Source organism: Dioscorea cayenensis, chromosome 11, assembly GCF_009730915.1.
Source record: "Dioscorea cayenensis subsp. rotundata cultivar TDr96_F1 chromosome 11, TDr96_F1_v2_PseudoChromosome.rev07_lg8_w22 25.fasta, whole genome shotgun sequence".
NCBI lineage: Eukaryota > Viridiplantae > Streptophyta > Magnoliopsida > Dioscoreales > Dioscoreaceae > Dioscorea > Dioscorea cayenensis.
This window is the reverse complement of record NC_052481.1, coordinates 13231963-13259515: the sequence shown is the minus strand read 5'-3', so window position 1 is coordinate 13259515 and position 27553 is coordinate 13231963.

Below are 27553 nucleotides of genomic sequence, written 5' to 3'. Positions count from 1 at the left end.
GTTCCATCAACAAATCCAAGTTTGTTCTTGGCAGGAAGTGTATTCTTCATCGCCTTCTCCCTTAAGTCGTATTATGTCTCATTCAACAAACAAGACATCAAGCCTGCTCTTGGATTATCTAAAGGATAATTAAGAGGAGTCTGGTGAGAGCTAATCCAACAGTATGGCCGTTTCAACTTTAAGGTAGTTCAAGATTGTAACCACTACTTTGGTGCTATGAAGAAACTAGATAATGGGAAAACTAGAAAAACAATAAGGAAGAAAAAATCTTATCCCACACTAAAATGATTATACTCCCTCTGGTCCTTTTTATTTATCCACTTTAATAAATTCATATGGATTAAGAAAATTGGTTATGATTGTTGATAATATACAAATTATATAAAAAAATGAATTAACTTTTGAAGATTATTGTTATTTAATAAAAAGTATAGTTGAACGTGATTTATTGAAAATTGTATAAGTATATTAAATATAAAAGTAAATTTTGATAAAAATATTTAATGTTTCATAACTTTTTAAAATGAACATGTAAAAAGGACCAAAGAAAATACAAATTTACGATATGTAATACACAATCGTATCTATTTTCCAACAATAGAAATTCCAATTTTTTAAAATAGGAAATTAATAGTTATAATATATTGTAATGTCTTAAACCTCATTAAATCAAGAATATTTGGCAATATGTTTTTTCCCCCACATCCCAACACCTTCAACATATTATATTCTTCAATATATCATACTCTTGAAAAACATCCAGTAATGCTATTCAGGCCGAATTGTTGTGCGGAGTATTCGGCCTGAGTTTCAGCCCAACTATTTGGCCTGAGTTTCAGCCCAACTCTTTGGCCTGAATAGCATTTTTAATCGTTTTTTATCCAAACATGTCAATATTATATTATTAAATTAATTTTAAAATTTTGTGTGGAGTGGTTCTCATGGTTTACATCTCTAGAAAGCTCATTCGTAGATGAAGATGGAAAGGTTCTAGGTGTTCCTTAACAAACTATGGGATGTTTTTACTTTCCTACATTGTGACGGTTATCCCTAAGAATTCTTTAAAAATAGTATTCATAATATATTTTCCAGAATCTCAGTAAAACATTAAGGCTGTGTTTGATTGGCAACATGGAAAATGGCTAGGGAAAAAAATTTACATGGACTATTTTTAATGGAAAAATTTTACATGGAAAATGAAAAAATAGTCGTTTGATTGGCATTATTTTCTAGCTCAAAAATCAAAAAATTTCCATAGAAAATTTAGATTTTTGGTGTTTGATTGCTCTTCTTTTACACGGAAAATAAAACATTTTTCTTGGAAAAAATCACATTTGTTGTTTGATTGCATCATTTTTTTCCTCGAAAAAGTCACATTTTTATAGAATTTTTTTTTAAAATTATTAAAATTATAAACAACGCTACGTGGAATTGAATCTTACCATCAAAATGTTGCCGGATCTGTTCACTAATCTAGATAAATTTATTTAAAATATTATCAAGTTATATAATTTATCTTTTTAAAAAAAAATTAAAAAAAAAGGTAAAACTTTTCTTTTTAAATTTTTAAAAGAAAAGTTATTTTAAAATTATCAACAATGCTACGTGGAATTGAATCTTACCATCAAAACGCCGCGGGATCTGTTCACTGATCTAGATAAATTTATTTAAAATATTATCAAGTTTTATAATTTATCTTTTTTAAAAAAAATTAAAAGAAAAGGAAAAACTTTACATTTAATTTTTTTAAAAAAAGTTATTTTAAATATTTCAATCGCACGTTATTTTTTCTCAAAACTCCTTATGTTTTCCCTGAAAAACTTTTCCCAGGGTGCAGGCAGGAAAAATTTTTCACTAATTTGAGAGAAAAAAGGGTCACGTGATAGAGTTTGTAAAATTTTACAGAAAATCTTAGCAAACAAACAGTCTATTTAGCTGGAAAATGACCCGTAGAAATTTTTTCTAAGGAAAAAAGGGCAATCAAACATAGCCTAAAAACATATAGGTGGTTATATATACAAAAATATCTATTTTATTGATAGATATATATGAATTTAAATAATATAATTAATCAATAAAATTAGTAGAAATGCTAATTAACCAGTTTAAATCATAGCATTTGATTAACTATAACAATATTGTTATCTAATTAAATAAATTTAAAATTACAAATTGGAATTCTTGAGTAATATAATACAATAAAATAATTTTTAAATAATAAAATGTATCATAAAATATGATAAATAAACTAAATTTTGATTAAATATCATTATTTATTCTAAACTAAATAAAACTTTTAAAAATTTGAGAATGGAACATTTCATCAATTAAGGCCAAGTTTGAAAGTATTCTCGTACATAGATTGTCCTTTAATAGAATCCTAAATTCATTAAAATAAAATTAGCATAGGAATTTAACGTTTATGTATTTATCACTTTTTCTATAATATAAGCTCAGTTTTTATTATATTATTAAATTGTGTTATAACATTTTAGCTATACTAGCGGATAAATATATGCATATAAAGATTTTACGCCAAAAAAGTGGTAGTTTTTTTTTAAAAAATTTGAAATTAAAGGTTCAAAATTTTCTCAACTTTTCTGACTTGTACATATTTATTTAAAGAAATTTGCAAGTATGACTTTTCTATAAGTTTGTTTGAAAATAAACCAATCAGATGATGTGGATTTGATTTTGATTGATTTTATGAGTTATAGGGAGCGACAAGTTAAAACGTCATTACAAAAAAAATAAATAAAAAGGCAGTTCCAGATTAAACGGCACTCGTTCACCATGGCCGTCTCTTTCAACTCCATGACCATTGATTCTGTTCTAGTGCCTCATTATGCTGCACCATCCAATGGTTAGATTCTCTAATGTATTTAGTTTGTGATAATATAGAAAGATTACTATGTAACACATGATAATTTAAAAATATTACCATATTTGACATTCCACTAATGGTAATTTAGATAAAAATATCACATTACCACACTAAAAATATTACTAAGAAAATTGGTAATTTTTTTACCACCAAATTTGATGTTTATCTTGGATTACCAAATATGTGGTAATCTCATAATATGGTAATGAACTATTTTTGGTAATAAGAGTTCCCAACTACATATGGTTATATCAAATTACCATAATATTCTCAACTATATAACATTCCCATCCATATTACCATGGTAATCTCATTACTTGGTAATATGTCATTACCACGAACCAAATATTAATGTTATCTCCCAAGTCAACTATGTGACTGTAAAAATAGTTCACATAAAATAATTCTATCATTTAAATTTAAGTAGAGTAAGTTGCTGAGCTGGCATTTCATGTATTTTTTTATTATTATTTTACTTGTTTAGAATGCCATGCTAGTCTCACCAACTCACGGGCGTTAGGGTCAGAAACTATCTTGATCCAAACTGAATAATAAAGGGATTCTACAAGGGCAAAAAATAATAGTAATACTAAAAGGCCATTTCAATATAATAGAGGGACTAAATAACGTATTATACCTTCCTTTTTATATAAATTCAAATTTAAACATTAAAATTCCCTAAATTCTTAAAATTTTTAATAAAAATTATAAAACTATATTTAAAATTCTAAAATCTTAAACCCAAAAACTACAAAATCTTATACTTAGGCATCTAAAAATTTAAACCATAAATAATAAATACTAAACCCCCAAATCCTAAACCCTAAACCCTAAACCCTAAATCGTAAATCCTGTGGGGTTTGTGATTTACAATTTAGGGTTTAGGGAGGGAGTTTTTAGTTTATTATTTATGATTAAAAGCTTAAATTTAAGATTTTAATAATAAAGAGAAATTGAAATTTTTTTGAAAGAAGGGAGAAAGAAAGAATGATGTGGATGCTGACATGGATTCCAACTTGCCATCACGTAATTTAGGAAACCTATTCATTAAAAATATCATTAATATATATATATATATATATATATACTTATTAATGTTTTTCATCCTTTAAATAATTTTATTTTATTTCCCTGGTTAAATCAATTTAATTTTCTTCCCTAGTTCAGATTTGAGTACAATCTTAATTTATAATTGAAACTAATTTATGAGTAATGCTATTTAGGCCAAATTGATAGGCCGAAAGACATAGATACCAAGTTGACATCAATGTCAGCATCCATGTTATTCTTTTTCTTTTTTTTAAATGATTACTTTTTATAATCTAAACCCTAATAACCTAAAATCTTAAACCCAAATATTATAAAATATTATATCCAAAATTCAAAAAACCTAACCCTAAATCCTAAGTCCTAAATACTAAGTCCCAAGCTGTGAACCCTAAATTCCAAGCCCTAAACTCTAAACAGTAAACCACAAACCCACGCACAATTTCCCTTTAGAGATAGGGTTTTCAGTTTATCGTATACACCAAAATTTAGATGATAAGATAAGTTAAGTTGTTTTTATTAAAAAACAAGAGAGAAAGAATGATGTGGATTCTGACATGGATGCCAACTTGGCATTCATGTCATTCGAACTACCAATTCAGTCTATTAATTCGGCTTAAATATCATCATTGTTAATTTATAGAATTAGTTAGGATTAATTATTGTTTTCCAATGAAAAAGTAAATATAAACAAACTTGTGTTATCCCAATGAATAAATAAAGCAAATTATTAAGAAAAACAACCCACAATCTATTTACACATTAAAACTATTATACCTAACAAAATTATTGATATGCATACAAACAATTGTAGTATAAATATTCATTGCAAATAATATAAATAAATTATATTATTTTCTTTGAAATTAAATGATAATATACAGCTAAAATGACAAAAAAAAATTAACACAAATAATGTCGCCTATATGAATTACAAAATAGTTTATGAAGTAATATCTATTCCATTGGACCTGGAACCTAATCAATCAAAACCATCACACAATTAGTAAAGATAACAAATGAAGTAATTATTAAAAAAATATCAAATTAAATAATTGATTGATTAATGAAAACTTGAGCTTCCTATATATATATATCTATAGACTATAATATTAGAAATAAGATAAAATAGGATGTTTATTATTGTCAATTTTATAATTTGTTAAATAAAAAACTTTAATTTATCTGAAGATAAATTAATCTATATTTGCATTTTGAAAAGTTTTTTTAAAAAATATTAATATCAGTAATTGATTGATTCACACACCCCTTTGCGTGTGTGTACTGCAAGTGCACCGGTTATCGAAGTAATAAATTACCTTGGTGAGTGGGTAGTTGTATCCACAGAGAATAGTGCTCGGAAACACAAGTATTGCTATTTAACTATTATGAAAATGATTGATGAGTTGTGTGAATAATATCAATGCAAATAAAAATAATAAAAAAAGAAAGCGCAATAGGAATAAAGAGAGGAAATCGATGGAAAATGGGACACCTGGACATTGCTCACCCTAGGACTATTGTTTCAAGGGTAAGACTAATCATTATGCCTCCTAACTGATGTTTAATGAGTCGTGGAAATCCAAATACACACAGTCCCAAACCTAAGGTCAATTGTGACTAACCCTACACTATGCCTCGGCGGAAAGGAATACTCTCGACGCCTCACAATATGCAAGGTTTCTTAAAGCTCTAGGCACTCCAAGTGATAAACCCTATTCCCTAATATAGATCTAACCCTTTGGACAAGGCGAAAGACCCCTAGTCACAATTAAGCCCCAGCACTAAGGATTACTTCAACACTTCACTCTATTGCTTGCGCAACTAAGCCCCAGTGGAGTTTGTCTCTTAGTACTTCACTCTATCGTAACCGCAAAGAACTCTTGGAACGTAGAGGTAGGATAAATCACACCGTAAGGGAAAATGGACGTTCTGCTACCTCTCGACTCTCCCTCTCGACCCTCTCCAACCTAGCTTTTGTCTAATCCTAATGGAGTGCCACTCATCCACAAGGATTACCAAGATGGATTCTCAACCCTAGTGTCACTCTAAGGGAAAATCAATATAACAAGCATTCAAGGATGGAACTTAATTAAAACATTAATTAAAGAAGCATAATAAAGGTCAATGAAACAAAATCATCCTAGGGTTCACAAGTCCAAACACCCATTAGGGGTTTAGCTCTCCATGGAGCAATACAAAATCAACAATGAAATCAATAGTGAAAACATGCAATCCATGGATTAACCCCCTTGTGGTCCGTATCGATGGTCTTGTGGAGCCACCTCGTCTTCTCCAAAGGTTCTCTTATCAAGCCTAGGGCACACCTCGCCGAATCGGTGCCGACGAAAGCTCCCCCAATAACTCTCCTCAGAGGAACGCGATGTCGAAGGCCGTAGAACCACTCCAAAAACCTAGGCAAAGCCTCTCTAAATCCTAGCCACGAGCGCCTCCAAAGATGGGAAAAAATGGGGAAAAGATTGGGGAAAAATCTCAAGTCACGGTATTTATAGGACTTGAATCGGGCATCCACACGACTGTGTGGATTTCCAGATCTTGGTTTCTTGCTAGCTGTGAACAGTAACTGCTACAATGATTTTACTATAGTAATAGCTACAGTACTTCTCCAAAATGCTACTGAATCCACTCGTATCATTGAGGCCACATGAATTGGCACACATCCATGCGGTAGATCGCATTGCTTCTTCAATGAAATCATATTGACGAAGATCTTGCTAGTACTACACAAGTCTGAACACGTGAGTGTTACTGCTTTTGTGCCCCTCCACTTTGTTTTTTCGCTTGAGCACAATGGAGGTTGGGACACACCCACATGTCTTTAAGTACAACTTGTGTCTTCCCGTCTTTTTCCATCCAAGAACTTCATCAACAAATGCATCCACGATCTACTTTTAGTTCCTTTCTTCCACAATCGTCTCTACAACCCTACATGCACAAAAGAACACATATACACACGAATAAGCGATAAAATTTCAAAAAAAGTGATACTCAATGTAAGAAAAGAATACTTTGTATTACTTATACACAAGCATTTATCATTGATTAATGAACTTACAGAAAATAGTATAAGATGCATGTTTGCTACTTTAATATATATATATATATATATATAGACAAAATTTGTAATATTCCCATGCTATGCACAGGAGAAATGAACACAATAGATGATATTAATAATAGTGTTTGCACTAAAGACATAATTATCCTTGATACTTAATTTATTCAAACTTTGGAAAACAACAAACTTAACCTAAATTTTAAAAAATTGTTAATTGGTTTTTCCATTATTGACCCTTTGAATGATCCTCCAATTTCTTTAAAAACTATTTTAAATCCCAAATTAGGAGTTTAAAAAAAAATAAAAAATACCCCCAATCTGTTAACATAGTTCAAATATGGATTGAAATTACTGTTTATATAGTAGAGTGAATAATGAATAATGAATATGATATATATATATATATATATATATATATATATATATATATATATATATATATATATATATATATATATATATATATATATATATGTGAGTGTGTATATATACTAATATATTCTTATAGGATATCTAAATCAAATAAGACAAACAATTAGATTATACTACCTTGTTAGTATTTTTGGAGAATATCTACAAATAGCTGATGCAATTGATATTAGCAATGAATTATGATAATTCAATAACCTACTCCACAGGGTCCCAATTTCTCATCCTGCTTTGTTTTTATTTATTATTAAAGTTTCTACTTTGTGTTTGATTAGTATTATGTTAATCAAAATTTTGTCAACATCTGATCATATCAATAATATTTTTGAATTACAAATATTTTTGAATTTACAATTTGCTTTTAAAGTTTTAGTCCAACATAAAGGATAGTTTGTGTTTGATTAGTATTAAGTAATTCAAAGTTTTATCAATTACTTGAAACTATCAATAATTACTACATGAGAAGATTTTTTTAACTTGGTCGAACTATGAACTCCTCTAATCTAAAATGCATATATATATATATATATATATATATATATATATATATATATATATATGGGTCAGCAGCGAGTCCAAAACCGGACCGGACCGGTCCAAAACCGGACCGGACAGGTTAAACGGTTTCTTTATTATTGGAACCGGACCGGACCAAATAACAGAGAAAACTGCATCGGTCCAAACCGTTTTGGACCGGTCCGATCCGGGTTTGGACCGTTTTTGGACAAATTTGGTCCAATCCGGTTCGATCCCGTTTTTATGAATTAAAAATTAAATTAATAGAATGGTCATTTTAATATATAGAGTTAAAAACAAACAATCAGACTTCATTAGCAATAGAAAAATTTACATATATATATATAGAGAGAGAGTTTAAGGTAAAAAAATAACTAAACAGAAACTAGCAGATGCAGTCCGGTTTGGACCAGCGGTTCCAAAACCCGAACCGGACCGGACCGGTCTGGAACCGTTTCAAAAAGCCGGACCGGACGGTTAATAATGAAACCAGTTGGAACCGGACCGTGGTTAAAAACCGGTCTTGTCCGGTTTACGGTTTAACCGGTTTTTTTGAACAGCCCTATATATATATATGATATTTGGCATTAGTTGGTTAAAAAAAAGGAAGGGATATATACCCATCACGTGTGTGTATATATATATATATATGCACTACAACCCTCTAATAGTATATAATTAATTGAATTCATATTTTAATTAATTCATTACATCTAAGTATTACATTAATTTCAAAATAATATAATAGATCAAATTACATGCTTTGGTAGGCTTATTCTAGAAAAATAAACTTATTTGAAATATATATATATATATATATACATGAGTGTGCATATATTCTAATATATTGTTATAGGATATCTAGATGAAATAAGATAATCAATTAGATTATATTACGTTCTAGTATTTCTAGTATTTTTGGAGATTGTCCACAAATAGCTTATGCAATTGCTATTATCAATGAATTATGATAATCTAACCTCTTACTCCAAAAGTACCCAATCTCTCATCTTGCTTTGTTTTTATTTATTATTAAAATTTTTAGTTTCTGTTTAATTAGGATTAGGTAAATCAAAGTTTAGTCAATTTTTAAAACCATCAATAATTTTTTTGAATTATAAATATTTTTTTAATTATAATTTACTATTAAAGTTTTAGTATGACATTAAGAATATCTTGTGTTTGATTAATATTAACTAAATCAAAATTTTGTCAATTTCAGAAATTATCTATAATTCTTTTCAATTATAAATATTTTTAAAATTATAAATTTGGTTTTAAAGTTTTAGTATGATTTCAGAGATTTTTAAAATATTATATGAAAATTTCATATTGTTTAAAAAATTTAGAAATAAGTCTTTGAATAGTCCCTCTACTTTTTCAAACATGGCCTTTAGGTCCCTATACTTTAAACTGTTATCTTTTAGTCCCACTATTGATTAAATTGAGTCATGTTTGTCCCTATTAGGGTTTGGAAGGACTAACATGGCTCAATTTAAAGAGTAGTGGGACTAAAAAGTAACAATTTAAAGTATAGGGACCCAAGGGCACGTTCCAAAAAATTGAGCGACTATTCAGAGAATTAAACAAAAAATTCACTTATTCATCCACAAATTTATATATTTATATTTATTGATATATATTGATAATTATTAACATAAATTATTTGTTTAAAACTAATTAACTAATATAATAATGATAAGATAAGATATGATTTTTTTTTTCTCTTGTCTTCTAATCCCAAAATGTGTATATATTTATAGATAAATATAAGATGTTTAATATATATATATATATATATATATACATAAAAACCCACCACGTGTATATATATGCAGTACAACCCCTCTAATAGTATATAATTAATTGAATCATATTTCAATTAATTTATTACACGTAATTATTACGTTAATTTTAAAATAATATAGTAGAATATTCAAGAATAATAATTTTTTTTTCGGTTATCATATATGCTTACTAATATTTTCCCTATTTTATATATATATATATATATATATATATATTCAAAGATTTAATATTTTAATTTATTTCTCAAAATGAATTAACTTAATTGTATACTCTCTCGATTACAAGTCCAATATAATTTTTTATTTATAATTAAATTTTTTTTATAGAACTATTGGGAGTTGATTTTTGGTATCCAATAAAAAGTTAAATATAAACAAACTTTATAGAGTTAAAATGACATAAAACACAAATAAAGTCATCCTATAAGGGGCTATATTACTAAAATCATTTATTACAAATCCGTTTTTTCTTGCTTCAATTTTTTCATTTTGTTGATCATTTTATAACGATTTTATTTACTGTATTAGACTCATTGTCAGATACACAGTTCTGCACATCAATCAAAGTTTATTAAGTCATAAATTTAATAAAAAATTATCATAAAAAATGGTGATATCATAAAAATTATCTTCAGCTCAACAACATGAACATAGTCCTGAAATATTATTTGTTAGAATAAAATCAATTATAAAAATATTAAATATGAAAAAATTACTATTTAATAACCAAAACTAATTTGGTTTACACAAACCTTATTTTTCCAAATAAGAAGTTCTAATTCTTCAGTTTCTAGATATCCATTAATCTCATCAACAAAGTCACCCCACAAAGTACATGAAAGCTTTTTTTTTTTTTGTGAAAACAAAGAAAGAAAAATACACATTTAAGCTTATATACAATAGTATAAGAAAATAAGATTATACTCTAACATATAAAATTATTTTTTGACATAATAAATATGATTATGAGACTATAATGATGCATATATTTTTTTTAAAAATATATATAAGTAAAGCATGCTCTAGATCATGAAGCACAATATCCATGAGCTTGCTTGTCATTATACAAGATTCTTGAATTTTAGGATCTTTGCAAATGACTTATCCTATACATTTTCAACAAATTTGCATCATAAAGCATCCGTTTTAAAGGCATAATAATTACATAAATAGTTAAATACTTACCAAATAATTCTTTTATGTCTAGTTCGAGTGAAACAAAATATCGACAAACAATCAAAACCTAAAACATGGCATTGGAAAATTTTCATCTACAACATCTATAAATAATTGTTTATATCAAAAACAAAAAAACAAAAACAGAAAAAAACCTGTTCATTTATAAGGACCAACTCAATGGTATTAATTTCCGATTTATCTTGAAAGCATGAAATCTTCCAAAGTCTAACAACCCGAACCTTCAATATCCATTGTGTTTTATTAGACAATTTGCTTCACAAAACCAACCCTTTTGGCCATATTTTGAGAAGCTCTAATTTAAAAATATTAATAAAACTTGAACATAATCCCTCTCCCTCCCTCTCTCTCTCTCTCTCTCTCTCTCTATATATATATATATATATTTAGAGAGAGAGAGAGAGAGAGAGAGAGAGAGAGAGAGAGAGAGAGAGAGAGAGAGAAATCTCTAATATTTAAATTTAAATTTAATAGGGTATTTATTATTATTAATTTTAGAATTTGATATATGATAAATAATATTATAATTTGATAAATAAAAGACTTTAATTTATCATGATATAAATTAACATATTTCATATTTTAAATTTAATTTTTTTTTAAAAAATATTAATTAAATAAGAGAGATAAGTTCTATTATCATGAAAAAATAATCTATTTTTATTTTTAAATTGAATAGTAAGATAGTTATAATTATTAAATGTTAAATATTATTGTAATATTTTATTTAGGTTTTTATGAGATCTTGACACATCGTACTTTGTCTTCTATTTTTAATATATATATATATATATATATATATATATATATATATATATATATATATATTTGATATATAGACAAAATTTGTAATATTAAAATTAATATAAGATAGTATATTTATTATTATTAATTTTACAATTTAATATATATGATATATGATAAATAATAGGGAAAATTACTTAAAAGTCCCTGAGAAGTTTCAAACTTCCCGTTTAGTCTTTCTTACTTTTCCATTTTCCTTTAGGTTCCTCCTTTTTCCAGCTAAATAATTTTTCCAGCAAAAGTTTGAGTTTTTTTTTACCTCCAAGTCATGTCACATTAAATGTGATGTATGGCCATATCCTCCAATGAAGCTTTTTTGTAAGATAACTTTTGATTTTTTTCCCTCCCTCTTATTCTCATTCTTCTTCAACTTCTTTTTCATCTTGCTTAGGTTGCCGACGCTTCAACATCTTATTTTTCATCTAGTTACCGGGTCAAAATATAAACACATAAGTTATTGATGTTGTTGTTGTTGTTGTTCTTCTTCTTCTTTGATGATTGTTCCGCAAGTGCACAGGGTCATCAAGTAATACCTTTCGCGCAAGCACGAGAGGGTCGTATTCCCTGGGCCCAAGGAGCTACCCTTACTTCCTCTTTACTAGTTTAACATACCAAATCACGTTCAAGTGCACTAAACCTACTAAGAAAACTAAAACAAAGTAAGAAAGTGCCTACATGCTAATGTGAGAGGGTAAAAATACAAGTAATGAGGCTGGTCATGGATACGGATTCCCTTGGGGTTACTAAATCTAGAGGGATGCTAGAGTTGCTAAGCAAATGGTAGTTTGGGCTAAGAGAAATCCTATAGTAGGTTACCTTGATAGCCACTGCGATAACCCCTAATCCCATACAAGTATTGGCTCAGAATCTCTTCCGACCAAATCCTCCTATGATTGCATTACAAATAGGGAGATTTCTAATTAGAGCTAATACTCAATATTTGGTCTGATCTTAATGGTTGGAGGGGTATGAAATACCCGATGGTCAAGGCGTATTCGTACATGAATCCCTATCAATCTAAGTGTGACTAACACAAGGGCGTAGGTCATGCAACCAAGTGCAACCTAGAAGTTGAAATATAGAGTTCTTATGCAAATCAACACATCAATAAACACACATCTTAAACCACTAAACAAATCAAATGCATTAAAACAACTCAAAGCATCCAACTAAACAAGTTCGCCCCAAGGTTCACCGCCATCCGGTGACCTTGGGGTTTAGCCGTTCATACAAGCAAATACAAGAGATGAGTTTATGGAAACAACTACAAAATGCATAATAAAACTCCCTCAAACAATGGAAGCATTAGGATGAGAAAGAATGACATGGAAAGCTTCCATGGATGCTGCTATGGGGGCGACTTCCCTCGTCATCTTCAAGCTTCCTAAAGATGAAATCGGTGAAGATCTTACCTAATAACGCTTCTCCCTTTAATTTCCCCCTCAATAATGCGAGATTTGGCCTTCGTTTGCCCAGGTGAAGTTGCCTCATCCTAGGGCTTTAAAAATCTCCAAGAAAGAACTTCCCAAAATCTACCCTAACGTTTCACATAAAAAGGTCTGCCTGAGCCTTACCGGCTTCATGTGGGTGCATGGAGCCTGTGAGGTTTACAACTAATTCTGCATGAAAATCAATTAGGGGTGCTACAGTACTTTTGCTACCGTAATCGATTACAGTACTTTTGTTGCAGTAATTGGTCTACAGTATTAGTACCAAAATTCACAATAAGTTTCACAAGCTTCATGCGAGCACATGGAGCCCACGAGGTTTACAACCAAATTCCTACAACACACAATTCTTCTGCTACAATGTCCACTTCAGTATTAGAACTCAAACACACAGTTTTTTATGTTGATTTCTTTCCAATTGCGTTCTTGATCTCCCTTTTGCTTCCTTTAGGCATGTCGCACAAATGTAACACATATTGAACTTACATATAAACACATACATTTAGATATTTATCATTCTTTTCTTATTTTTTATGCCTTTGTGGCTGTGGAATCTTACAAGCTTCTTGTTAATTTTTATGTTTTTTTTGGCTGTGGAATCTAACAAGCATTTTGAAATTTCATGTAGGTGTCATCAATAATGGAAACTTTCAGTGTTGTGGTGCGATGTAAAGGAGAAAGACGTGTGCTTCAATTCACTATCTTAAGCTATGAGAGACAGTCATGGGTGAGATATGCGCATGTTGGGCGCTAGGTGTTTCTCAAGTGAAAGTAAAGTTTGTGACACCTGACATATACAAAACTCTTTACCTAATTGAGTCTGACGCGAACTTTCAAAGCATGTGCCATATATACCATTCTTTCAACAACTTTGTTGTCGATATCACCATCGAGAAAGTGAATGCGTCTGCGGATGAAAACTAGGGCTCATTGATCCTATTGTAATACAACAATGACTGATCTTATTGGTTACTTTTGGTTTTTGTATTCCTGTGTATTAGACAGCATTCCTCTGTATTATAATGATTTCATGTGTATTAGACTTATTAAGTGTGTAGTATTATTATTTCTTGTGTATTAAATATGTTTCCTATGTATTAGTATGGTTACCTGTGTAACAATTAATGTTCCTATTTATTTTGTGCGATTTCTATTTATTGCATGAAGGGAGTTCTTCTTAGACAACGTAAACCCCAATGCGTCAGCGTTCTCTCCTAACATCCTCCCTCTGGGGCACTTGGTATTGCAAGGTGTTCGCAAGCACATGATACGCCAACATTAAAAGTAGGTCAAAAGTTTGAGAATGCATACCACTTCAAAGATTCCCTACGAAGCACAGCTATAAGATAAAATTTTGACTTTACATTTATTAAAAATGATAAAATTTGAGTGACTGTAAGGTGCGGTGCTCTGGAATGTTAATGGCGAGTTCATGCTTGAAAAGAGGTAAACATAGACACCTTCCGTGTAAAAACAATGCAAGCCGCTCAAATTTGCGGTGGAGGCATCTGTACGATAGTGCATCCCATAGCAAGCAAGAAATGGGTTTTTGACTATGTCATGCAAAAATTGAAAGAACGACCACTGTATCGAGATATTGACATACAGAAAGACATATTTAGGGACCATGGTGTTTATTAACTGTAGAAGCGTGCTTGGATGGGGAAAGAATGGTCATTCATGGTAGAGACGTTAGTACATATGATTTGCTTCTATGGTATGTAAATAAGTGGCCGAGATGAATCCAGGTAGTGTTGTTACCATTGACAATGACGTTGATCGGTTTAAGCATGTTTTTTTCCCTTTAGGATTGTTTGCATGAGTGCAGGCCATTACTTTTTATTGACGGAACTTATTTGTTTGGCAAGTATGGTGGGATTCTCCTAGGGACAACAGCCAAATATGGCAATGAAGTTATGTTCCATATAGCATTCGTTATCGTCGATAACAAAATTGATGGGAACTGGATTTGGTTTCTTACAACTCTTTAGGAGGTCTTGTGTGGTCAAGATGAATACGATAAGATTATAACGTTTATCTCAGATTGATCCAAGGGTCTAGTCAATGCCGTCTCACAAATGTTCCTGATAAGTGCTAAATTGATTATATTTTCTATATTATTTACACTATATTTAGCATAAAATTGTACTTGTTTAGCATCTTATTAGTACAAAATTTCATTCTTTTGTTCACAATAAATTTTATTTCTGTTTTAGGTAGAAAAAAAGTGAATTAGAGGATGTTTTGAAGCAAAATGAAGGAAGTTGCTAAATCAAGGCTGCACCATGACTCACAATGGGTGTTATGGCAATTCACAACGCCCTTTGCCTACACTTACCACTTCCATGATCATACCGTGGAAGCATGAGCTCACTGGTACCAACATTGAAGCTATAATGTCCCCACAATGGCCGTTTTGAAGTCTATAATGGCCGTTGTTAAGTACATAACGCCCAAAGACCGTGCAAGGATGCGACTTGGAGCCCAAGCAACAATTTACTCACAACAGACATCACAATGCCTGCGTTGAGCCTGTGATGGAGCCGATTACTATAAATACCACATTATTCTCTAAATTCAGGGAGACTCTTTTGCTGAATAACCTAGGATAGCCAGATTTTTGAAGATCTGAGCAGCGAGCGATGGTGTTTCTTCTATATTCCAATGGATTCCGACTGATTTCTTAAGAGTACATCGACGAGCATTATCAAAGAAGATCTTGCATGACAGGGATCTTCAAAGATCATCATCAAAGGGGCATGAGTGACACACAATCATCTAGACTATCTTAGGAGCCTCTAATCCCCAACCTTCTGAGAACTATTTGATGGAGTTAGTTTAGGAATATATTAAAGCTTATTTTTTTTTTTTTGATTTGGTCATTGATTCTCTTGTGCTTTGATGATTTACTTATTATGATGCATAAGAACCTAATTCGAGGGGAATTGTATGTCTAGGTCCCTTGGTTATTATTTATAAATCTTGATTGATTAATATAAATTGTTCTAGTTTTCGTAATCATTGCATGTTCTTAATTGATTGTTACATGTTGATGTGGATGAGGAGGATTTGCCCCCATGTTAATGACACTCATGAAATGATAGATCTATGCATATTCTAAAAGGTTAGGCATAGCTGGGTTTCCGGATTAGGGATTGATCATCCTTTAGGCTTAGGTTTTGATTGGTCTCTTATCTTGGGATTCCCGCACTCAAGGCAAACCTACGAAGCTGTGGTGGAAGAGATTCCATCTTAAGTTTCTAGTGGTTTAAACCTAGTCACCATGGCTTATTGGGGCTAGTAGGCTTTTGAATTCCCTAGGTTGCAACCTAGAATATGATTGGCACTTAACACCTATCATAATTAATAATTAAGATACTTATAGTACATACTCCCAACTCCTTCTAAATGTGCTTATCGTCATCTCCAATTGTATTGTTTAATAGTGTTGTAAAAGTAAACTAAAGAAAGAACATAAACTATTAGGCTATTGATTAAGTAAAAAAGAAGTAATAGGAGCCCCTCACCTTTCCTGGGTAAATATGACCCTCGTGTTTACCCATGAGGTATTACTTGATGACTTGTACACTTGCGGTATAACGGACCAATTGTAGTATTAAGTGTATACTTGCATGCTTATATATTTCCATAATTTACACATCCATAACCGGTCCATTAGCTCCCCTCATCACCGCATGGTTATTGCCTACGACACTTGGAGGCGAATTTCATAAAGAACAACACTAGGCTTGGGAAAGCTTTGAGAGATCAATGTTGGTCAATAATCATAAAAGTTGCATACGTGTATACTTCAAAAGAGATCGATGATGCAGTTCATGAACTTGCATATATATATCGGGCGATGTACATGCTTGGTTGCTATAGAAGTCCGACGTTGATTATTGGCAAAATATTTTATTTAAAGGAATGCAATGGTGCGAGATGTACTCTAATGTGGTTGAATCCTTCAATACCTGCACTAAAGAGGCATGCCATCTACTAGTAACAAGCATAATTGACTCGATAAGGTTAGGCTCCCTGTACACCTATAAATATTTCACATGTATTGTCATTTTTTGGTGTATATTAACAAGTGTTACTGTGCATTGTTTGTAAGTTCTTGTGTAAAATATATTGTTATTGTGTGGTACATTAAGTTACTGTGTACTAAATAAGGTATGTTCAAACTTATGAATATGTTGGCAAATAGACATGGACAATCAAATAGGTGGGATACACACCTTTGCCTTGAGATATTGAAGAAGATTGAACAAATTCTTGATGACAGTTATTTCCTAAGGATGGGCCGATCCACTAAAGACACATACGAAGTCATTGACGACCACAACAATGCAGTCAACCTCCAGAGTCGGGGTTGCTCCTATAGAAGATGGGAAGTACATTGCCTACCGTGTAAGTATGCATGTGCCGCGATCATGCAAGCATACACGAATTTCCATTCCTACTTAAACATTACTTTACAGTCAAATTGTACCGTCAGTCGAATGGCAACCCAACATTCACCATTCCTGATAGTGACAAGCCATCTGACAACAATCGTGACCTCCGTATTTGGCTGCCAATATCGAAGAAATGACTCGGCCATCCAAGAAGGAAGTGAATTGAGTCACAGGCCTTTGATGTCCGTGATTTACATTATAGCTAGTGTCATCAAGATGGACATAATAGTAGGTGTTGTAATGCAGTTATAGCGGGCTGAGCATGCTATCCATAATCATATATGACTTTCATTTTGTAATAGAAACATGATCTTTGTATGTTTTGTTGTTGTTGTGTAGTTTCCTATTTAACTGTGCATTAATTTAATTTCCTGTGTATTTATTCCTCTTCCTGTGTAATTTTTATGTGTCATGTGTACTCATTCTCCATCCTGTGTATTGTTTCAATTTACTATGTAGTGAATATGTTTCCTATGTATTTTATTTTTTTAGTGTGTAGTATTTCCTTTTCTTGTGTACATTTTGAAGTTAAGGTAAATTTTGTAATTAATTTCATACGCAATGTTTCCATTGACAAAAATAAATAAATAAACAAGTACATATATGGATAATGTTGTTATTGAAAAGTTAACGTTTTCATTCACAAACAACATTATGTTTTTTTTTCTGGTTTATTCCTTGTTAGCAGCAGCTTCCTCATTAGCAGCTTCCTCGTTTGAGGTCGCTTTGTTGTCAGGAACATCTGAACTAGGCACAGTTATGTTAGGACAAGCATTTAAGTTAACGATGGTCCTTTGTTTGCTGCGGTGGTGGTCTCCTCGCTAGTGGCATCCTTTCTCCCTTCACCATCATTGCCAGCGGTGGTAGTCTCCTGACTGGCCTCATCCTTTTTCCCATTAGCTTCCTTGTCTGCTGCAGTCTTCTTCACCTTTGTGTTGGGTATAATTTCTTTTCATATACCATTGATGAGTATCCAAGCGACATAACGAAGATAGAGGAATGCAACATCCTACTATGGTATATCCAACTCTTGTCCGTTCAGAATTTGTTTAATAAAGCACAAGCAAAATATTGAACAATCAACGTTCTTGGGTGCTTGCTAGAGGCAATTTCGCCCATGTTCTAGTGAAATTTGCTATGCCCTGTGTTCATCTTGATGCATAATTCAAACAGATCTTGCTAGAACATTAAATGAAATTTGTTAGTTAATCAGTAAAAGAGAATTCAAGGTTTGAAATTATTTTTTAGTTAGGTACCATGCCTATGGGGTCAGAGTCATAAATTTCATACCTAAGTAACAAGTAGTGGAAGTACTTTTGCTTTTGAATGTCCAGAACAAGGAAATGGTAATGATCATGAAGGATGATTGGCATAAGTATAACTTCAGCAGTTTTGTGCCTGTAGATGACATCTTCCATCATGTAGAATCCCTGATTTGCAGCAAATTGCAGCTTCTGCATAGCAAGCGCCAGGGGCTGCATGACAACAACACACTTCTTGAAAATCAGTGGATTTAATAGCAATTCTTCACAGATCATGAGGATGAGGGCATCCACAACGTCATCGGGGACATTTTCTTTTCCTTTGAGGAGCACAAAGAGGTTGTCATGGGTGGTATACCCGTACTCATTCTCATCCAGCCAGATGACAAAATTTTATAAAAAATTTAAATAGAAATCCATCTGAATACACATAACAGAAATATGCTACACAAGAAATAAGTTTAGTACATAGGACACTTATATTTTACACAGGAAATAATTATGGTTACACATGAAAACTTAAGAGTTACACAGAAAACATTAAATGTACACATGAAAGTATATTATTACACATATGTTTAATAATGACAGGGTAATATAGAAAATCTGTAAGATACAAACAAAAAAATACTTGTCAACTCGTGTGTTCAGGTAGAGGGTAAGGGTGTGTTGCTCGAGATGGTTCAGTCTTCTGATACCGGGGTAATTCTTCTATCATGGCAGGAAGCCTGTTTTGGCCTTCTCTACTCCTTAAGGTACACTTACCCCTCTGTTGGTCCTTGGTCCCTAGTATGGGATAAGGTAAAGCGGCTCCTCTACCGATTTTTCCTTTCCTAAATCTGTGAGTGTCTCTAGTAATATATCAACAGTGCGCAATGCAGCATCTTGATGTTCTGACACGTCAGAACCATGGGATTATGTTTCAGCAGGATTTTTCTTCTATAGAGAGACCCTTTTTCTTGGAGCTCTCTTAAATGTAGCTTTCTTCAGTGGGGCTCTCTTCGGCGGTGGTCGCTTTGCTGGTGTCTTCTTGATTAGGCCCGTTTTGGTGGAATTTTCTTCGGAAAAAATTTATGTTGGCCTGTGTTGATGTGTTTCTATAGCAGCCATGAAGGATTGAACTATCATCAGTTGGGACCTTTGTGGGGACAAAACTGTCATCGGCGAGGACTTGTGATGCATCTTCTAGCTCGGGTTGGTGTCTTGCTATTGGGGGAACCTGAACATCCTCGTAAGCAGTGGCCTCATGATGTGTAGAAATTTTATCATCGGTAGTTATCTTCGCATCATACTGGCCAGATCGGTCTCTCCAAGACCGCGCTACCTGCTTGAACCTCGTACCAGAAGTAGGGGACTGACCTGATAAAGGACAATTGATATTTATTGGTGTCACACGGGTGGTCGAATCCAAAGTTGGTGACGGTGAGTTACCCTTCTTTTTTGAGTCTCCCCAATCGGATGATCTATCAGAGGTTTGTTTGCGATTTTGATTGACATTACCAACTAAGACATTCTCTTCGTCATTCCCTAGCACAAGCTCGAAGAACTACAAAGAAAACACGTAACAAATACAACACTGTCAGCATATCATACATAGTTAATATAAAATATACACATGAAAGGCAAGACCATACAGAGGAACTATTATTTTTACACAGTAAAATGTAATACTACACAAGAAACTAATGTATTCCACAGGAACAAGATAGTTTACACAGGAACAAGATATGTTACACAGTATTTTAGTATAATACACAAGAAACGATTATAATACACATGAAATAGCTCATAACACCAAAGTAGCAAACATTTAACAAAGCAAAAGGAATAACTTATTTTCCTTTGAGTGATTTCAATAGTGGGGTGATAGACACCTCCTTTATGAAACTTGACTCCCCTTAACACATTATATGGTGTGTCCATCCGATTTGCTGTTTCGTCACACTGCCAGTCACCTCATAGAACTGGATGATCAGGGCAATGGAGCATCCTTCCATGTAGCCTACAGTGGTATACTTTCCTTTACACCGCAATTGGAAACACGCGGTTGTTATAGTGACATCGGTCATTAGCCACCTGTGAGTAGCATGAGCCCAAGCGCAACGGTCGAGCGAGGCCAGATCATCAGCGTACGTTGCTGCGAATGGTGGGGCATTTAGAGAAGTATTGGGGAACAAGATCGTAGTCATAAAGTACACCACGAGGAGCTTTACAAAGGTCTTCTACTCACTGTCTTTGCCTATGTACAAGCCTAAATAGGTTATCTTTAATTACTTCACGGTGATGGTTATACATTTTATGTAGAAAAGTTTTCTCAAAATTGGATTGGAGCCTCTGGTTCTTGAAGGATATGATATTTACATCGCAATGGAGGCCCAGAATGAGTGTGACATCTTCTGCTTTGAATGAGAGAATACTTTCCCCAATCTTAAAGCGCTGGCTCCGGTCGTCATATACCAACAACAACACGTCGAGAACTTCTCTCTCTTGCAACACGAGTGCGATGTCCATAAAATGGGTAAATGGTGTCCAACAAAGGATCTCCCAGTGCGGCCTCTTCATTTGTTTTACCAACTCCGAAATAATTTCAACAATATGGCCAGATAACACCGAGCTTTCACAAGTGTTGTTGCCATCTTCTCTTCTATATAACAAAACGCACACATCGAGTCAAAGCCTGAAAGAACATAATATTATACACATCAAGGCATAAATTTACACAGAATCTACACAAACAAAGTGACAAACATTACCATTTATATGTCACATAATGTTGACATTTACACAGGAAGTAAACAATATTGCATAGAAAATAATGAATGCCAATCAGATAGCCATCCTTCGATAGTCATTTGTTTATGTCTTCTCACCTTTGTGCTATATTTTACCTTTAAGAAAGTCACTAATCTTAAGTTCACCGAAGCCCTTGCTGGAGATCTTCACGAATAATTCAAACCGAGGATAGAACTTTTCGGAGAACTCGAAAGTGAAGTTTTGAAGGAAAGATGACTGCGGGAAAAATGGGATTTCAACGGAGTTCACCACATTAAGAAGGAGGCGAAGGGATGTGGCGTCGGCGAAGATAGAGTCTTCGGAGTGAATCCCAACGATTCGCGCACCAACCGTTGACACCTGCAAGTAGTTCCTAAGGAATTAATAGGGGTATTTTCATAGTTTCAGCCGGTTGACAAGACGGGATAAGCCATGGTTTCAGCCTGTTGATTGCAGGGGTAGTATTGTAACTTCCAATCCCACTTAACATCTCCATTACCTCTGTTAGACGAAAATGGCCAGAAAAATAAATAAAACAAAATGGAGGGACTTATAAGGAAAACCAATATTTGCAAAGATTTATTGAGATTATCCAAACTATGGAGAACTATGGAGGGATTTTTGAGTACTTTCCTATAACTAATATTAATTTTTTATATTTTAAATAATTATTTAAAAAATATTAATTTAATAAGTGTGATAAGATATTTATCATTATTATATTTATAGGTTTAATTTATCATGAAAAAATAAATTAAATAGTAAGATAATTATACTATATTATAATTATTTAATAAGAGTTTGACATTTTATTTTATTTTTTCAAGATATTTTTGTAAATTATAAGTTATAATCATTTATACAATACATACATGTGCACAAACATATATATGAGGCTAGCCTTCTATGCTGGTACGTGATTGTGGACAAGAACTCTGTGGACGTAGATGCATCATGGTTGAATCTGATTTGCACCTTAAAAAAAATTATAAACAACAAACCTTTCCCATTCTTACACATTAAGATACTATTTATGAGACTAATTATTTTTTTTCTCATAGGTCTGTGTTTGTCTCTCTCAAAACAACAATCTCTCTCATCTTTTTTATTTTTTTATTTTTTGCAGATGTTTATGGATGTCCCATAAAAACCATTTGCCTCTCTCTTTCTATATATATATATTATGAAATATGGAGAAACTATATGTCGGGACTTAGACATAGGTATGGAGACTTAATACCAATGAACCAAAAGGTTGTTGGCTATATATGTCACGGCCGACTCCCAGGCCCTGGGACGCGATAACCACCACGAAACTCAAGGATTGATAATCCACTCCTCAACCCTCGAGTTGCCACAAGGCTGAGAAAACCTGAATTCTCACAATCCTAAATAAAATCTACAAATAGAAATAACTAATGCTATAGAGTAAAAATATACATAGAGGAAGCTACACACTCCAAAATAGAGTAAAAGGAACCCAAAAGTTAACTAAGACATTATACAACCAAGTTGACCTGTGAAGTAGTAGAGTAAGTGACAATGACATTAATTTTCAAAACCTTGCAGTGCTAATAGATCCATGCGTGTTATACAATGCGAGTATGCTCAAAGATACAAAGACACAAATCCACAGATAAAGGAAGACAAATACTACAAGCTATGCCCTGCACTCCACCACACCTCAATGTATTTAGAACCCGAAATCTAAAATGGGGTAAAGAGAGACGGTAAGCAATCTAGGTTGCTTAGTGAGTGGGATAGTACAATTCTAAAATAATATACCAAAACAATTTATATAGATTACCAAAATAAGCTTTTACTAACAATACACACGGATTAGAACATAATACACATATAACAGTAATTACAGGAGCAATAAAACCAAAGATAACGTAAAAGAAGCCAATTCTTCAAATAAGGTTTCAGCAAAAACTCATCCGCATGAAAACTCATCAAGTAGTGGTCTAGATATCTCATTTGCATGAAAAACACAAACTCTTTCAAATACCAATATCGTAATGCACCTAGTAAGTAGTGGTCTAGAAATCTCTAAAACTGTCATAGTGCAGGCAGCTAGGTTCAAAGCCGTCTATCTACCCATGCCCTTGATGTTGATCCATTGGTTCACCGTATGGTGACTGTGGATCCCTGATGACCGTCAAATTAGGGCCCTATGACCCCTCCGAAATTGGTTATATAGGATCAGCCAGTCTTTTGCGCCACCTTAAAAGGCTGGCTGCTAGGACCGCCTACTATAGTACGGTAACACCATGTAAGCAATGAAATCAAGCATATCTTACCAAGAGTCCATAGCCAGGACAATAATCAATACCTAGAATAACTGCTATTTCCACACAAAGGAAATGAAAAAAGCATAAGAATAACCAAAGTTTCACAAAGCAAATCATTGCACAACTTTTAACCCAAATGCATCAAGGAAACCTTCCTTTGAATGGCAATATTTTTCAAGTATGAAGCATCAATGAAGAAATTTACTTCAAGACAATCACAGACCCAAATCATGTATTAAAACCAAAGAAAACTTCACTCAAGCAATAAATATATATATATATATATATATATATATATATATATATATATATATATATATATATAGGTATCATTCTAGCAGAATTATCATAACAAGCCTACACACAACTTAGGCAATTAAATTTCCCTGGACGCTAATCCTCAGCCGGCTCCTTGCCTCGAGCCGAGACTTCACCTCCTTGCCAAAGCACAAACAAAAACAACATCAAGAATTAAACAAAGAAAACTATTTAAGCCAATGAAACCCTAGGTCAACAAGACATGCAACCCTAAATCAATCCTATTGTTGGCTCAAAACTAGGTTTTCAGGTTACCAATAAATTCCTAAGAGCCTGAGCTTCACTCTAAACCAAGAAGCCAAAAAAATAACTATAGTTTACCAGTGCTACAATACTGCTACAACAACTGAGAATTGCTACAGTACTCCTGACCCTAACAAAATGGTTTTCTCCTGATTTTTACATCATCTAACAAAGAATTACATTACAATCAACCACAAAAATGAACCACAAGATCAATAGGTTCAATTTAAGTCTATAATCATCCACAATCATAATTTAACCTTTGGTTTTCAAAGAATTCAAAAATGAAGAAATGCGAGTAAAATACGAAATAAAACTTGGATCAAAACTCTTAGGGTACAAACAAGCAAGGGAGGAAGAACTTTATAGCTTTGGTTCACCGGGATTGGGTTACCGGGGAAAAAAAAATTATAAGGGTAAGGTTACTTGGCCGAAGAGAAGAAAACAAATGAAGAAAAAAGTAAGAAGAGAGTAATGTAAAACTCTGGCTGCTACAGTACTGAATAAAATCTACAATGCTGGGCTGAAAAAACTACAGTAACAACTAGTTATAACCACGATAACGTGCTGGTTACAACAATATATTATATATATATAATTATTAGATTTATTTTTCGGTAAAAGATATTTAAGAAAAAAATTGAAAATATTTAAATAAAAGACTGAAAAAGAGTTTTTTTATAAAGTAATAAATTAATAATTTTTTAAGAGAAAATTAATTATAGATCCCTGAAAGTTTTAAAACTTTCTAGACAGACCCTCTGACATTTAAATTTTTCAGATAGTGCATCATCAGTTTACTTCTAATCACTACATTCATTATGTCAGTTTATTCTATTTTATAACAGGTATTTCCCGTTTTATAAATATTTTTTTCATTTAACATTGCGTGTCTATGTGTAACCACATAAGTTTTTACTTAATATATTACTTTTTTGTTTAATATTTATTTTTGATGTTTAATATCTGACTTTTCCGTTTAACATTATATGTTTCCACTTAAAAAGATAAGAGATATTTCGGTCAACGTCAGCTGAAAGGAAGGGCTTTTTGAGAATACTTAAAATTTTGTTGGAGAATTTGTGTATAAGTGAAACTTAGAGGAAGTTTTAAGGTAATTTTAATTTTTTGAATGATAATTGTAACCGTAAAAATGGATAAGTGAAATTACAATCTGCAAGAGAGGAAATTGAAGAAAAACAAATCAATGAAGAAATTACTTTGGAGAAGAAAATAGAATAGGTTTTTCATCATTCTCGAAAAGAAACAATATGAGATATTTAACATACAAGTGTAAACTAATAACCCTCAAAAGTAGGAACTAATTGCTAACAAAAAGGAACCTAAAAGGAAAGAGTACAAATATTACAACTATGGAAATAATTCAAATGTTACAGCTGTGAAGATATGTATCTTTGATTGGAGCAATTTTCTCTTCACCCCCCCTTCAAGTTGGAGCCTCTTGGAAGCCCAACTTGGAACAAAGAAAGAAATGTTGTGATTCACCAAGTGGTTTAGTCATGAGGTCAGCAAGCTGTAATGAAGATGGAATGTGCGCCGTTTGAATGAAGCCATCTTGAATTTTCTCACGAGTAAAATGACAATCAATATCCAAGTGTTTAGTGCGCTCGTGGTAACAAGGATTGGCGGCAATCAACTGAGCAGCCTTGTTGTCACAAAAAAGTGTCATTGGCAACTCAATATTAACATGTAGATCTGCGAGAAGATAACTGAGCCAAAGAAGTTCACATGTAGTGGAAGCCATGCTACGATATTCGGCTTCGGTGGAAGAACGAGAAACAGTGGTTTGTTTCTTGGTCTTCCAAGAAACAAGAGAATGGCCCATGAAAATACAATATCCAGTTAGAGACCGTCGAGTCAACAAGCAGCCCGCCCAATCACTGTCAGTAAAACCAGTGATTTTTAAAGATTGTTGAAAGGGATAGAACAAACCTTTGGAAAGAGTCCCTTTTAGATAGCGAAGAACATGCATAGCAGCAGCCATATGGGGTTCTTTAGGAGTAGAAACAAATTGACTAAGGTGTTGAACCGCATACGAAATATCAGGTCTAGTCATACTGAGATATAGTAAGCGACCAATGAGACGTCGATAGCTCTCACTATCTGATAAGGGTGCGCCCTCATGAAGGCTGAGTTTAAGCCCTTGAGGGAGAGGGAACCGAGCCGGTTTAGCTCCAGTAACACCAGAATCAGTAAGAATATCAAGAACATATTTGCGTTGGTGAAGCATTGTGCCTTGGTCAGTCGTGCAGATTTCAATGCCAAGAAAGTACTTGGCAAGCCCCAAGTCTTTAATAGTAAACTGATGATCCAAAGCAGCTTTGGTATGAGTAATTTCTGCAGGAAAATTACCTGTGAGAAGAACATCGTCCACATAGACAAGTGCCACGGTAATATGTACACCATCATGCTTAACAAAAAGAGAGTAATCATGCTTCGACTGAATATAACCAAGGCTCAACAAGAAACGAGTAAATTCTTGATTCCATTGGCGAGAAGCTTGCTTTAAACCATAAAGTGAGCGCTTCAATCGACATACCAATCCAGGTGTAGGAACTGAATAACCTTCAGGTGGATACATATAAATCTTTTCATCAATATAGCCATGCAAGAAGGCATTATTGATGTCGAGTTGATGCATAGGCCATCGATGAGTAGTGGCGAGAGCAATAAGAACCCTAACAGTGGCCAATTTAGCAACAGGACTAAATGTGTGTTTGTAATCAAGTCCCTCCTTCTGATTATACCCCTTCACAACCAACCAGGCCTTCAATCGTTCCACACTACCATCAGGATTAAGTTTAACCTTGTAAACCCATTTGGAATGAATGGCTTTTTGACCTTGTGGCAATTGCACCAATTCCCCAAGTCTCATTCTTCTCAAGAGCAAAGCAAGCTCATTGTCCATCGCACTACTCCACCCCCGGGTCTTGTTTAGCTTGTGCATAACAAGAAGGTTCTTGGATAGAAA